A 13,331-nucleotide genomic window follows, 5' to 3' on the forward strand; every position below is an offset into this window, starting at 1 on the left:
AAACTGTGACAAAAAAGTCTCAAATATGCTTTCCATCTTTCCTGACAGTGAAAATGCAATAATAAATTAAATAACTATAAATTGCTTTCTTTTCGGAACACTTAAAACCAGCTTCCTAAGGCAGGTGCCTCACTCAGCGTAATGGCAGGGACAGCCCTAGATCATGCTAATTTTGCTTACTAGAAAAGTAAGTAAATTCTCACTCAACAAATCCTTGTAATCATCCAAGAGTTTAAGTGCTCATGCAAATATTGTTGGTTATGTGATTCAAGGGGAAATTATTATACACATACATCAAATCCTGTTATGGTATTGACAAACAGCTTTCTCAGCAGCCTGTTTTCTGTGTGTTTCTGCTGTCTGGTATATGGTGAAGACCTACCCAAAATGGGGCCTTTTCAACAATGGCAACGAAATACAGGAATACCTTCCCAAGGAAGATATATTACTCTAATAATTTGCTCTTGAAAATAAAGCAAAGGTAGTTTTCTTTTATAGCACATATATGGTGTACTGATGGATAGTTTGTTACCAGTGCTAGTGAAGATTTTTAGCAAGTCTTCTGCTAAAATTGTGGTTTATAGTGATGGTTTTCGTGAGTTAACTTGCTGACCAAAATTCAAATTCAAATGTCAGTGGAAATTCAAATTTGGCCATGTCCTTCATTGCATGTAAGGCATTCTATACACGAACAAGACAAGATCACTTTAAGTTCTGTAGCTTGGGAAGATCATAGCATTGCTTGGGAAGAAAGAAAAATCTCTCACCTATCCCTACTTTCCCACATCTTGAATGACTAATAAGGCCAGTGTGGCCTAGTCATTGACCCTCAACCTAACCTACCTTTTAGAGTTGTGAGGATAAAATAGACAGGAAGTAGATTATGTTAATCACCTTGCAGTCCCTTGCAGGAACAAATGTGAGACATACAATTCCTAACCAAATATATAGTTCACACGAAGTCCTGAGAAGTCATTGGCTAGGTTCAGATAACCCACACTCAGTTCTTGAGTGTGGTTTATTGTGGTGGTGTGCTGTCCAACCAAGATGTGCTAATAAGCTAAAAGAATCCACAAAATAGTCCATGACTTGTTGTTGCATTGTGAACTGTAGTTTGTTGTCAATAGCTTGTTATCTCTTGCATGTGGCTTCCACATAAATGTTCATTTGAAGAGACAACTCCAGTTTGTTTTTGCTATTACCTAGTAAACAAGCAAATTATGCCTACTTGTTCATCTCATGAAACTCAGAAATATGATAAAAAGTAACTTCACTTGCACTGGCCGTAGAGAGGTTCAGACATTAATCTTCATTTTAAGGTTTGTTTTAAAATATGAATGATTAAGTAATATATTTTTATCATCTATTTTTATTGAATCATTCTGTAACTTCCAGTTTTCTGCTTTAGCATGCTGTTCTCTCTTCCCATATTGGATTCATTATTTTATGACCTTCCAATAACAACAACCACCTGATGGCACAGTCCTATGCACAGTTACTTGGGAAAAAACCCCACCGGGTTCAGTGGGACTTTCTTCTGAACACACATGTATCAGATTTTACTTCTGATAAATGTATAACATTTTACTGATAATCTGATCATAAATCCTATAAAGAAATCAATGTGATTTATTTCTGAGGATCAGAGTTTGCAAACAGCCTTTGTAATGGCAACTTAGAAAACAAGCTGCCAGAGATTTTGATACTCATTTACTTAAATGCGCTGTAGAAGTTCTAAAGTCACATGTATTAGAAAATAAAATGGGGTAATTGAAAAAAAAATCTGATTCCGTGTTTAGTAAAAGTGGACCAAGTTACCTTGCTGGCTGATGTGAAGGCGACAAACACACACCATTCCATATATAGAAGCTGACCAGACTGGCAGTTGAATTTAATTTCTGGACTGGCAACAAAAGAGCAACCTGAATCACATCTAAGGGTAGGGATGGGTTTAGGAGGCAGAAGCACAAGTATGTCCTGTAACACTCAGTATGGTCACACCTCCACCCAGCACTTATTTACTGCCTGCTCACACTGATGTTGCATTAGGACCATGTGGATGATAGTAGACACAGGGCGGACATATAGCATATATTCAGCTGCTGGAGAAGATGATGTCAGCTGGGTGAATTTCTGCCTGCTTACTTAGTCATTAACATTTTACCATAAGCATTGTCTGTGCTGAACCAGGAGGACCTAGCTAGATGGACCTAACTGAGCAGATAGAAAAAGCAGATCATAACGTGCACATGGTGGGCATGTTGTGAGCGGAGCCGGCTGGTGCCAGAGGTTGGACTGGATGGCCCGGGAGGCCCCTTCTGACTCACTCTGTTTCTATGTTTCTATAAGAAGCACAGCTAACCACAAAATGGCATTCTTTCTGAAGGATAGGAATTACTCCGGGGAACATCTGGGAAAAGAGCTCAAGCTGGCTGGCCTGGGGGACTACCACTACTCTCCACCCCCACTCAGCATCTTCCACTTAAGGCAAACTGTTCATACATTGTACAGGTAGGACTGGCCCTGATTCTAAGGATTTATGCAATTTTCAGAAGACTAAGTTCTGCTAAAGATGTAGGCAATCTTTGGTAGGAACATAGAAAGTTATCTTCTACTGTTGTCAGTTCTCCCAAGCCTCAATGATGTCAACACTGACAGGTAGAAGTTTCTCAGGGTTGTAGGCAGGGACATTCCCCTCGCTATTTGGAGAAGCCAGGACTGAATGAAGACCTTTTGCTTGCAGAGAAGGTGTTCTGAGCCACAGATCCTGCCATTTCCATATTTCTTCTTCCTGAATTTGGGGCTTCTATCTGTATAAGGCAATTTCTCATATATGTGTGTGTGTTCATGTCAGAGTGATGATTCATTTTATACAGTTATGCCACTTTGGCTGGCAGAAGTCATCAGTCCTTCAGAGTCTTCTTTATTAGTAAGACATTTTCTGTAATCAACCAACCAACCAACAAACCTAGAGATGATAGGAACTAAACCTTGGTTATGCAAAAATCTTCTCTATCTTTAGCCCGTTTGATAGAATTTTGCACTGCCATTGAGAAGTCAACATTTTCTCTACACTTGCTGATTCCATCACCCTCCATAGCAATTCCTGTTCAGTTATTAGCCAGTTTTCATTAACTTTAATTCTTAAAAATCCAACTTTTCATTTTGATTAAAACTCTAGGGCAATGTAAAATTCACTAAACTACAATGGAAATACAACAACAAAGCAACAAATCCTGAAGCAGTGACAGAATATTCACTTCCATTCTTAAAACACACATGCAAGTTTAAAAGCCTGGATGAACAAAAATATCTTAATCAACAAAGGGGACAACGATTTTGTTTCAGTTCAGTTTGATGGGAATTTATCTAAACTCACAAAGTTACCCATATTCATAACAGCAACTACAATGATGCGCATCTCAAAGGAGTGAGAAATTAGTCAGGCTCAGAGCTTCATGCTTAGCTCTTGACCGTCTGGGCTTGGATCCCTAGATATGTAAATGTCTTACAACTCACTTAGGATTGTCTTTTTCTGTTTTGCTTTGCTTTTGGACAGGGTATTCATCTTTAACAGGCATATGGTCGACAGGTTCAGGATATTCCTCTCCATGTTGGAAATACCTATATTGACAATTTGACAGGAGACGATTACATTCAGTTGTTTTTGATAAGAGTTTCCTAATTTTCACAGGAAAGAAAAACCCAGCATAGAAATAGAACTTTTCATCAATCATCAGATTCACTCATCATGAGTCACCAGTGTAGTTCTACAATATGCAATAAACCTAACTGTACCCATCCAAATTCTGGCAGCCACATTCTGCATCAGTGCAAACATCTGGTTTTTCTTTGATGGTATCCACCTCAAGTATATCAAGTATAGTTCCTGACTTTTGATGCTACATCCCAGCCAGTAACTCAAACAATGAGGATTTTCCTATAGCTGGTAATGAAAAGCAGTAACCATTGTAACCGTCACGTAACAGGAAAGCATTTATCAGATGCTTTTTGGTACCATAGCCTTTCTGAACTACTAAAAGTTTCATCAGTTCTGCATCTGCATGTCAGGCAGCACATAAAGGCATAGGTAGCTTTACAGTAAAAGCTTTTATACCTACTCAACTTTGAATGAACATCAGTGATTAACATGAACCTGCCAGTCACATTCCAGTGATTCTTCTTATTCAGAAGATCCATGACTTTTAAAATAATTATTAAATGTGCATCCTTATAAGTTGGCATAAGATTACAGTCTCCTTCTCTTTCTGCCTTGTCCCCACTTCCTCCATGTACTCATGCAGAGAGCATCCCTGATTTTCCTATTTATATCTAGATTTTGAAGGAGTGGGGTGGAAGAGCGGATAAGAATTTTTTTAAACTAAATTTTAACTAAAAAATTTAGCAGAGCAGTTGTTTCACATGCCTAACATCTGCAAAGAAGCATTTCTTTGGTAAAGTAATTAAAATTCCTAATTAGATACACCTTGCAACTCCTGTTTGTCTTAATTGCCAGTAATGCAGCAAGATCTGACTACCTGTTTTCAGAATCCTTACAAGGGAGTGGAAGAGAGAAAGAAGGAAGAAGAGTTTTAAGAGTAAGGAGGAAAAGACTTTTTTTAAACCCACTGTTCCCACACAGTTCAGACAGTTCACACAAAGAAGATCCCATGGCAACAGCGAGGCCCACAGTTTGCTTTATAGAGAAACACACACACAACTCCAAGAATAGATAATGCATCATCGCTTTTAAAACAACCCTTCACTTGGGAAATTGTGGGGGGAGAAACATGGTGGATCAGTGCAGAACTTGTATGCCAAGCAATTCCTCCTGATTGCGTCTATAGTCCAAACATCACCCTAGTGCAAAAAGAATGAGGAGCCTGACTTGTCCCTGGCATCATCAGTGGGCAATAATGACTTCTTCTTTGCTTTCCCTTTCCCCAAAATCTCACTCTTCTGCTCTTCTCTAATGCTTTGCAGAGAGGCAGTTGAGTGTGGATTGGCTAGTACTGAAGTATCCATTGGGTGGCAGTAACAGTATCTTCTTTATGACTTGCAGCAAAGCAGAGAATGCATTCAATCAAATGAGCCGATCTTGTAGAAACACTGGAATCGTTTATGCATTGCAGTTTCTCTCTCTCTCTCTTTCTCTCTCCTCTCTCTCTCTCTCTCTTTCTCTCTGTGCTTGCCTTTGTCCCTCCCTTTCGCTTCCTTGGGATATTTGAGGTGGATTGCTTTTATTCATCACGACCTGCTCTTTTCATTTTGTCCACTTGTCATTTTCACAGAAGATTAGCATCATTCAGGGCAATTGGACAATTGTGGGATTTCCTCCCCGTCTCCATCCTATTTGGTTTAAGGGGAAAAACATTTTTTTCCCTGTACCGAATGAGAGTTTTAGGACCCAGGAGACATCCTCTCAAACAGCAGGAGCTGTGTGCTTTCCACATAGCAGTACAGTACAAGGAAAACCCCATCGGATCCGTTATTGTAGGATACTTGTGAAATATTCCTAGGATTCTTGCTTTCTTATGGCTCCATGGTGGGTTTGGAATTTTTACATGTGCACCGAAAGGTTTTGAATAGGCTCCATGAACACAATCCAGGACTTCCTTTCTTGTCCTAGAGCCTGCAGACTTCTGGGGTTATCAGTCTTTTTCTCTTGCTTTCCTACTTACTAGCCAGCTTTCTTTCTTTCTTCTTTTTCCCCTCTCCTGTCTTCAATTCAATTCCTCCTTGTCACCTGGATTATACCATCCGTGAACAACCTGGCCACTTTGAGAACTCGCATGAGGCAAATCTTGCAAAGGATCTTTAGCTCTATATGGAATTATCTGCTTGGATGGTGAACTTGGCACTTATGAATGGGCATCTCCTTTCCCTTTTTAATTGCTAACAGAAAAAGAAAGCAGTGGAGTTTTATTTTTTTTTAATTAAATACTACTACTAATAACAATCGTGGATTGCCTGACTACAGATTGTGATGACCAGCAATTACCTTGTTGATTGATACCGGGAGAAGACTATTTTGCAAGACTGTGGTGGGTAAGGTCTTTTTTCCCCCCTCATATACAAAAACCATCAGATGTATTGTTAAACTTGGCAGCTCATAACTGAAATGACCACTTTCATGATTACTGCATTATACTCTGTGTGTATGTGTGTGTGTGTGTGGGGGGGAGATCTAGCTATTATTGGCAGTTCAGTGGAACAACTGCAGTAGGTATTTTTGAGAGTGCATTTAGTGATAAATCAAAGCATGAGCAAGTCCCCCCCCCCAGCCCTCACGGCCTCCTTGATGTGGTAGATCTGCTTGAATGCAGTCTGAGCTAACACACTTCCCCCGCATATGCTTCCATCATTTAAAAAAAAAATAATTTTTTTTTGGTGGAAAAGGATCTACAGCAGTCAGCGATGGAACCTACTTAACATGAAATCGGCTCCCTCCCATATCTTCTGATTCAAAAGCTCCCCCTCACTCACACACACACTCAGTGCAGCATCCATTCAAGCTGCAATGGAAATGGAGAAGCCTCATTTTGGTTAAGTTGCTGAACTTTAAAGTGCTAATATGGGATTTATTGGCATTCTGGAGCATTGGTTCTAGAGGGTTAATGCTACTGAGGAGGCTTGTAAATTTGGCGGTGAGAGCATTAATAAGCTTGCAGGGGGGCAATTTCTAAAAGGTTGTAGGTTTCAGACATTCTGACTTGTTAAGTCTTCTCAGAAAATCAGTGGTGCTTTTCGTTTTTGTTTTTTTGGGGGGGGGGTTGGCCACTTGGTAACTTATGCCTTGACATCTCAGAACCCCTCCACGTGCAAAGGGACTGGATATCAGCAAGGAGAGACCAGTTCTTGCCATCTTTCCTACAGCTCATGTGGGCAAATGTATATGAGGCACTTAACTGTGGCATGGACCTGAAATACATAGAATTCCCTCTATACATCCGCCGCGCCGATTGTTAAACCTTTCCCTGCAAAATTCATTTTGATAAGGGGCAGGGGGGAGTGACTGTGGGAACCAATAGTGATGACGTGGTACAATGCCATGGACTGCACTGCAATGCTAAAGTTCTATAATGTGTGCAGGAATATTGCCTCCCATGTACAGCTTGGTGATTCATGTATAATGGATGGGAGAGGAGATGCAGCTTTATATGTAGGAAGATAGATGTAGCTGTGCATAATCGATGATTATGTAACTTGATTGCATCTAATAACATAATCACACAGTGTATCAGTCACTTGAGTTAACTTTGGAAGGCTGCTGACAACTGCATGGAGTAGAGAGTCATTTTTGCTCTGGAGAACAATTGAGGGTTTTCCCCCCTCAGCACCATTTGCTCTGGGACAGTGACATCAGCAAATAATTGGGGCTTCATAGTTCCTGGGTTAGACACACCTGTTTTGTGGGCTACATTTTTGATGTATATGCATGCATCCTTACTGCACAATGGCACAGAGTTCAAGTCAATGGAATTCTCCTTGGAAAGGTTTCACTGAAGAAATACCTGTGAAAAGCTGGTTTACTGAGTGTTTGAATGGAAGGGCAGCCGCACCCAAGTTAAAGCTCCTTTAAAGAATGGAATCACACCAACAGAAGCTTCTGTTTCCATTTCCAATATGTTCCTAGACTTCCTCTGTCTGTTGTAGATATTAGGTCACAGTTTGTCTAGGTGGCAGGAAATGTGTTAGGAAGCTTAGGAAGGTTATGCACTTCGAAAGCTTTGTGCAGCTCAGAGAATTAAGTAAAAGTGTCTGCTAGTCAAGCATTCCAGCCTACCTTTTAAGTCTCAAAATAGAACCAGACTGGGTTCTGTGTGGTCCTTTAAAAGGGAATATAGTGACAAGGTCTATAAAAAGGTGTGATAAACTTCATGAATGATCAAAGACAGATAATTTCTTATATATAAATGAAGGCACAATACCACAGTTTTGATGTGTCCTTTATGCTATTGGCTACCTTTCAAGGTGGAAAAGTTACCAACCACAGATATGATCCTCCTAATAGCACTGATATTGTACGAGGCACTGTGTGGGATTTCTCCCTCTGAGATATGTTCAAGATACCCAACAGCACCCCACACCCTGTATTCTTCTATTGTGGGATCTTGGCTGTGTGGAATAAATGGTCTAAGCAACACATAGCCTGTGACCTTGCAGACATCTATGTAGGCTAAATGTAACCCCACCCCCCAGCCACTAAAGAATACAAAAAGTGAGCTCTGCAGTGTTTGAGAATACCATCCAGCTCTGTTTGTCAAGTAGACAGTACTGCTAGTTCTTAGGAACTTTGCAAAAGGTACACAGAGCTTTCTACCAGCCTAGAATCCTCCTTCAATAATCCTCACACCTCTGCTTTAAACCAGTGCGCCGATTCTGTCCATATTCTCCGTCTTTCTCGCTCTCTTCCTTTTTTCTAGGACAAGTTGAGACAGACTTAATAAATTCTCCTAATGCAGGTTAAGGCTTGGCATTCATGGAATATTTTAAGCAATTGGAAAATATGGATATGAAATTAAGTCCTGTTTCCATCCTTCAGGGGTCAGAATAACACTGTGGCAATTCCCATGAATTAGTATCTTTGTTCTAATTTTCAGAAATGTAAATCAGACTATGTAACATTCTTTCTCTTCTGATTCCCAAATCATGGTGCACACTCTCATCCTTTAATTACTTATAGGGCTTTCTGTGTTGCTTACCTCAGAAAAACAATTCTCTAGAGAACCCATTACAAACAAGTATTTTGTGTGAGTAATGATTTGCAAAGGCATTCATGGACGGTCGGAGCAAAGGAGGACTTACACACACACACACACACACACAACCCATAGATGGAATATTAAAAAAATATACTATAATATTTGATATTAACTCTTTAGTTTCAGTAGGCTGAGGACTACCTATGCATAGAAGTGGATGCTATGACTTTGAAATAATAAGATCTGAGCTAGCCCTGGATTTGTAACCTCTAAAATATGTTCGCATAATTCAAGATGCCTACCTGGTGCAAACAGCTTACATTAAATGGATAGATAGATGATAGATTATAGTGTTCTGATATATAGGATAACTCTTTTAAAGGATTTGCCCCACTTAAGCGAGTTTACCAACAGAAATCTCCTTGAGCCTTATATTCTTAGGATTCAATTTAAGGCCAGAAGAGTCAGTTGTAATTTTGCCATCAATGTCAGTCTACCAAGGGAAAGACCACCTTCATATGTATGCAGTTTTAGACAGACTGTCAGATTTTATAAACCAGGGCATACTGAAAACTGCAGTGACTTTTCTTTTTAATTAGAAAGACTGAGATTTTGTTTCCTTATTGTATGGCAGATTTGATTTATGGTAAAACCACTTGATTTATAGCACAACCTTTAGGCATATTTCTGAATGACTTGGTGTGGTATGATCTGTTGGCTGATACTGGACTAATGCACATACTAGTGCATCAGTGAGTGTAAATAAGGTGAAATTACTTTATTTGTGCTTTTCACTGAAAGAAAGCAGAGCTAATTGCTGACGACATTCTGTATTTCCATCTGCTTTGCAATAAACGTTTCCATCTATTTTTAAAAGTATAACTGAAATGTGTTTTATTGCTTGGGCAAGTACTTCTGCTGGCTGTGGGTTACCTCCAATGTAAGAGGCAGCATGCCTCTCTATACCAGTTGCTGGGGAGTTATTGCACAATCACTCCTTATGGGCTTTCCACAAGCACTGGAGGACTGCTGTGTGATCAGAATGCTGGACTTTGCTGGCCTTCAGTCTCATTTGGCAGGGCTCTTCTTCTGCTCTTGACCTCCTTTCTTTTTCTTTATAATTTATAGCAATTGAAACAACCAAGTCCTGATTAATATGATTAAAAAACTAATGGCTTATCTACTAGCACTCAAGTTATAAAGTGTCATTATAGCAGCACCTCCATTTGCACAGCTATAGACAAGAGTGTGTCAGCATTTTTATTTATAAGCTTCTGCCATATTGCTATCCATCACATTAAAGGCCAGGGAAAGAAATGTTTCTGCTAAAGACTCAGGCCCCTGGAGTGCTATTTCAGTGATTCAGGTAGAGATTTTTGTTGGTGTGCGTGTTTGTGAAATAAAGCCTTTCCATGGAAGCCTGAGGTGAGCTTGCCGGGTGGAGAGGAGCCATTGCAGTTCACCAATTCAATTATGTACACACTTGACTTTTTCAGTGTAAATAAATATAGATTAGGGATAGGCTGGAGAAGGGATGGAAGTATAATGCATACTTTTATTGGTTTGATATGCTTTTATAAGCAGAGTCGAAAAGAGAAACAGTTCTTCCACTTACAACATCTCAGTCATTTATTAACTAATAAATGAGCAGATTTTGTCACTGTAGGCAGTCCCGTAATCCAAATTTTTTTTTGTCTCATGTAAGATCTGTACTCATTCTCTAAATACAGTTTAGATACTTGACATGTCATCCATTCATTCATTTCTTTCTTGTCTTTTTTTCTCCAAGGAACCCATAGTGGCTCACATGATTATCCTCCTTTCTTTCTCCATTTTATCCTCATAGCAATCCTGAAAGGTAGGTTAGCCTGAGATGTAGTGACTGGCCCAGGGCCACCCAGTGAGTTTCAATGCTGAGTGGGGACCAGAATCCCCATCTCCTGTGTCCCAGTGGAACAATCTAACCACTGTGGAACACTCTAAGCGCACAGTACTTATAGCTGACTATAATTCAACTATAAAACCTGTCTCCTCAATATTGTATGGCAAATTGTTATTTTTAGAAGGGCATATTGTTGCTCAAGTTAAAGTACAGGCTACTGCCCAGTGGTTTATTGTTGGTGGAAGAGGTTGAGTACTCTCAGATTTACCTTTCATAACAGTGTGGTAGAGTGGTTATAGTGTTGGAACACTGTAACAGTGGTTATAGTGTTGGAACCACTTGGAACAACAAGTGGTTATATTGTTGGAATCCTGAGATTCCCACTCTCTAGCTCTGAGCTTTACTTGGCCATGAAGCTCACTGGATGTTTTTGGCCCAGTAACTCCCTCACAGCATAACCTACTTCACAGAATTATTGTGAAGTTTAAATGAAGAGGAGGATTATATATGCCACCTTGGCCTGAAGCTTGTGCTTCAGCAGTGACTTATTGTCCTTCCCCAGAATGAAGAATCTTTGCTAACATGCAGTAACATAAGTTGTGTATTTTGAAGACCTCGCCTTTACTACCTTTTATGCCTCCAGTTTAACACATTTATACTGCACTGAGAATTTGTGAATCTTCCATTCAATTCAGAGTGGTATTAGGGCCCATTATGGAGCTCTAAATCTCTGGAAGAACATTTGCTCCATTGCCAGAATGCCCATGGACACTTGCTAAAATAAAGGTACAAGGTCTGTGATATCTCGGTTATATGTGATATTTTGGGTCACATCGGAATTACACCTGAATTGGGTGTAATTTTTCCCAATGTTCTTTTGTCCCTACATAAATCTTTCTGCCTAAGAAATGCCTTCCTTTTCCCTGTCCATAAGGGCATCTTTGAGAGATTGGGTACTTTAGAGAAATGCCAACACATGCTTTAGAACCTTTGTAAATCAACATGCACATTTTCTTTTTCATCCTGTGGGCCTGAGCCCTAGCATTGTCTCTGAAATTTAAATGTATCCCAGCTGTGAATTCAAGGAAAGGTCATAAACTTCTCAAGCTGCTTCTCTAGTGGGAATCATGTGTATTATAGGAGTCTTCACTATTCAGAATGTAAGAGATGCATTGTCTATACACTCAGGGACTTCTTACAGAGGAAGTGTCATAATATTGTGAACATTCTTCTCATTATCAGATTTTGAAACTTAAGAAACAACTTTTCCTGCTGCACTTTGACATAAGTATAGAACCCCCTTCCTATTTGTTTCTGGGGAAAGAGAATGTCTCCGTACACAATGAAATGGATTTGTATAACATCCCTGTCTGTTGAAATGTATTGTATACCTATTACTTATTTTATTACTTATTTGTTATATTTATAATCCAGCCTTCGCTCCCTGATCTCCAATTTAAATAATAAATCAACGTAGGATCAAATCACAGGATAAGAGCTAGACTGACTTATTCAGACTGGTCATCCTGTGAGGGATCAAAATACCATTGGATGCATTGTTGAAAGCTACCTTTTGAATGTACTTCCAATAACCTTTTTGAAGAACCCTCTTAGATGAGAGTCTACCAGGAAAATAGTTTGTCTCTTAAAGTTTTATGGGAAAGATTCTAACCATGTTTAGTTTTGATTGATAGAGCAAAGCTTCAAGATAGATGGCTTTTCTTACCATTTGAACCTATAAGTGTTCAATATCTTAAAAATAAGTGTTCCTAGATTAGCTGTAATTTGATGTTTCAGAGTTTTCGGTCTATGGAAGCTTCCCAGAATGGTTCATCTATTCTTGCAAAATATTAACAGGGAATACAATGGGGCCCTGAACCACTAGCTCTTGGAAAAGGAGAATTTGGGATGAGGACAACAACAATTCAATCAACAATTTTCTCTAGATGGGACACTGGGTTAATAGCAGTGTATGAGTCAGTAAATATGAGTGTTGGGTTTGTTGAAAGTAACACACATATGAAGATAGTGTGTGGCTTAAGATTTTGTGACTGATTTTGTGTAGATGCAGCGTATAGAAAATGAACATAAAAATAGTAAGATGATGGACTTACTGTACATTGGCTTGATCAGGTCCCAAACCAATTACTTCTGAAGTTGTTCATAGGTGTATCATGAGCAGCCTAATGTTATTCGGTGCTCAAAGTAAAGGACAAGATAGTACCTCCTATGCCTTATTCCTAATATAAAGGATGACCAGGCTAACAACTGAATTTGATCAGGCAAGGAACAGCACCCGTTGCTGCAGCAGGATAGCTTCGGAGACACAGGGAATGGTGCATGGCATGTGGGCACTGGTATTCTCCAACACCTCACAATGCCCAGTGTCTGCTGGTGGAGGCAGCTGGCTCACTCTGCCAAGAAGTAAGGTCAGCTTTGAGTGTGTGACAAAGATGGTTAATTGGAACTTGTTCTTCAGAACTGTTTGGGCATGTTCTTTGGTGCTGTACAGATAGAGCAGTTCTAAATTTAGAAGGCCATGACAGATTACACTATCCTTAAACAGAACAACCACTTGACCGTTGTCTGAAAATGACAGAGATAGACTTTACACCAAGGATTTCACGATGATATCCCAGACAATGATTTCTTATGATTATTTTTGCCAGATAGTACTTCCTGGTCTTTAGTATGTCTCCCTATGACTCTTTTTTAACTTACTACCTTTAGTACTAAGCTGGGAA

This window comes from Varanus komodoensis, unplaced genomic scaffold, assembly GCF_004798865.1.
Source record: "Varanus komodoensis strain SLA01 unplaced genomic scaffold, ASM479886v1 scaffold4, whole genome shotgun sequence".
NCBI lineage: Eukaryota > Metazoa > Chordata > Lepidosauria > Squamata > Varanidae > Varanus > Varanus komodoensis.